We start from the raw sequence: 3,472 nt of genomic DNA, 5'->3' as shown, positions 1-3,472 counted from the left end.
GGGGCAGTAGATAATCACCTTTCTTATGGGAAACTGTTTTAAAGAAATAAATTGTCCCATTTTGAATCACCCAGGGGGGGCAGGGGGAAGGGGAGGGATGTTGGTTTGGATATGGGGAGGGAGGGGATCTGGGGGATGTACCCTCTCTGCCTCAACGCCTTATGTCCTGGAGACTGAATGTGCACCCTTTTACAAAATAAGACTGATGTTGCTGGTTTATTAGGGGAGCTTCAGGAGTTTTGTTGTCCTAATTCTAATAGTGAGCTATCATTACCAGTTGTCTGGGAGACACACAAGACAGTTATGAGGGGTAAGTTGATACAATTAGGTACTCGTCATAAAAAAAGCTAAAAGTGTGGCAGATGCAGAAGTTGTTAAAGGAAATTTATAAAATTGAGACACTTCACAAACAATCTTTAATGCAGACACATTTAACACAATTGATTCTGAAGAGGGGAGAACTGAGATCATTGTTGGATATTAGGATGAGACGTGACTTTACACTTGTTTTTCGCAGATATTATGAATGGGTAATAAGCCGAGCAGACTCCTGACCAGGTCCCTTCAACAAAAACAGGTGGCCTCTTTTGTCTCCAGGGTGATGTCGTCCACGGGTGAGATGGCACATACAACTTCGGGTATTGCGGACATATTTAGGGATTTATATGGTACTCTTTATAATGTGCAGCGTCCAGTTTCTCCGGTTAATTTGGAGAACAGGAAAGAGAAAATGTTATCATATTTAAATGCCGTAGATTTACCTAAGTTACCGGAGTCTGTGTTGCATGCTCTGGAAGACGACATTACTGAGGGAGAATTTAAGAAGGCTTTGGCCCATATGGCCGTTGGGAAATCACCTGGGCCCGATGGTCTACCTCTTATTTATTGTAGAACTTTTAGTGACATTTTGATACCCTGTTTGATGGTGTGTGCTAATGATATTGGTAAGGGGCAAATTTTTGTAGGGATACGACGCATGCGTACATTACGGTTATACCAAAACCCGGTAAGGACCCCCACCACATATGCAAGTTATAGGCCAATTTCTTTAGTAAATACTGATTGTAAACTCTATGCTAAAGTGTTGGCCAATAGGTTGATCCCGTTAATCCCGATTTGGATACATTATGATCAAACAGGTTTTATACCTGGAAGGGAGGCGAGGGACAACTCTTTTAGGACAATTTATTTGATGTCATATGCGAGACAGTGCGCCCAGCCCACTCTTCTTTTATCTACTGATGCGGAAAAAGCTTTTTATAGAATGGACTGGGAGTACCTTTTTTTCCATTTTACATCACATGGGTATTGGCCCTATTATGTACCGTCATATTATAGCCTATATATGCCAACCCCACGGCTCAGGAGCGAGTAAACAGAGTAATGAGTGAATCGTTCATTATACATAATGGAACCAGGCAGGGTTGCCCCCCTTTCTCCTTTATTATTTGCTATTTCCCTTAAACCTCTCCTGGCAACTATTCGAGCAGATCCATCTATACACGGCATTAGAATTGGAACACAGCATCATAAATTGGCGGCTTATGCCGATGATGTTCTATTCTATGTGCAGCAGCCTCGGGTATCTTTTCCGAATTTATTGAAGGCCCTCCTTATTTGGGATGCTGTCTAACTTTAAAATTAATTTGAAGAAATCTGACATTTTGAATTTGAATCTACCTATGGGAAAGGTGCATTCTTTAGAATCGAGTTTTCCGTTTCAGTGGTCTCATACCCACCTGAAATATTTGTGGATTATGTTGACGCCAAATATTACCTCATTGTTTAGTTTGAATTATATCCCAGTGTTTAATAGGATTAAGGGGAACTTACAGCGTTGGCACTCGCTTTGTCATACTTGGCTGGGAAGGGTAAAGGTTGTAAAGATTAGGGATGCACAGATACTTTTCGAGTACCAGTGCAGATACTTGCCATTTTCATGAGAACTACCAGGGTTGGAGCGGTTGCAGCTGTGACCTAGCTCTGGCACTCCACCACTGTCCTGAAATCATTAGTCTGTATTGATTTAGAAAAACTGTCACATGACAATAAACAAAAATGTATCAGTACTCATACTTGTAAGTACTCGGCAAGTACCAGTACTCGTACTCGTAAAACTGGTATCTGTGTATCACTTTATTTATATTAATAAAAACAAAATCGTACATTAAAACAGAGATGTACAAATCCCAGGAGCTCCGTGTGCTCCTTATAAATGACAGCTGCCTCCTAAATTTTGAATTTTTCTCTAGTGTAGTCTTGGAGCTCAAAAGTATCGGTACATGTACTCGTACTTGTACCGAGTACTGTACTTGGTATCTGTGCAACCCTAGTAAAGATGAATGTTTTGCCCAGGTTGATATTCATGTTTCAGGTGATCCCGTTTGGGGTCATGAAGGATTATTTTAAAATACTGCAGACTGAGATATCTATGTATGGAAACGTAATAAACCGAGGGTCTCTAGAGAGATCTTGGTATGGCCCAAGGTGGATGGAGGTTGTGTGCTCCCTATACCATTACGATCCTTAAGGGATCTGAATCCTATTGAAACTATGTTTCTTTCAAGTAGTAGGCCTGCCAGATTTATCTCCTGCTTTTATAAAATTTTGTTGGAATTTGGGAGACCAGAGTTTACCAATTTTTTGACTAGATGGGAGTGGGACTTGGGCAGCCAGCTGCCTGTTGAACAAAACATTTAAGGTATTGGCTTTAACACATATCTCTTCGATGGCATGTACCATGGAAGAGATGAATTATAAATTAATTACCTGTTGGTACCTCTCTCCATCTAGAATGCATGAGATGTATGGTGATTTTTCCCCCCTTGTGCTCGAGGGGATGTGGACAAAGGGGAACTATGGCGCATATATGGTGGACTTGCCCCATTATACAAGGATATTGGGGTCAGGTGAGGACTTAAGTTGAAAAAATTATGGGTTCTCATATTGAAGATAATCCATGGTGTATGCTACTTCATTGCACTACAGATTCTGCAGTAAAATATAGATGTTCATTGACCCCTCATCTACTTAGTGCTGCAAAAGCTCTGATACTGCAGTATTGGAAGAAGGTCTCTATACCCTCTTTACATCAGTGGTTTGAAAAAATTAACAACATCTGTAATATGGAAGACATGGTTCTATCAGGGCTCAAAATTTCAAGTCCTGATCTACTAGCCAGTCTACTCGCCACCAGTTGCCCCTCCTAACCCCAACCCTGCCCCGGCCTTAACTCCGCCCCTAAACACACCCTCTTAAATTATCTTATGAAATTACTTTTAAGTGTTATATGCGGAATAAAGTAACAAAAATAAATATTAACAACAACAATATTAACATAAAGCAATGTAAACATTGCTGGCCTTCACATCCCCACATATAAAATAATACCCTCTCTCCTGCTCTCTGCCCCCCACATATAAAATAATACCCCACTGTTCTCTGCCCCCGCATATAAAATATTACCCAATTT

This window comes from Nanorana parkeri, unplaced genomic scaffold (assembly GCF_000935625.1).
Source record: "Nanorana parkeri isolate BGI_ZX_2015 unplaced genomic scaffold, ASM93562v1 scaffold2630, whole genome shotgun sequence".
In the NCBI taxonomy this organism is placed as follows: domain Eukaryota; kingdom Metazoa; phylum Chordata; class Amphibia; order Anura; family Dicroglossidae; genus Nanorana; species Nanorana parkeri.
Note: the sequence above shows the minus strand (reverse complement) of the source record.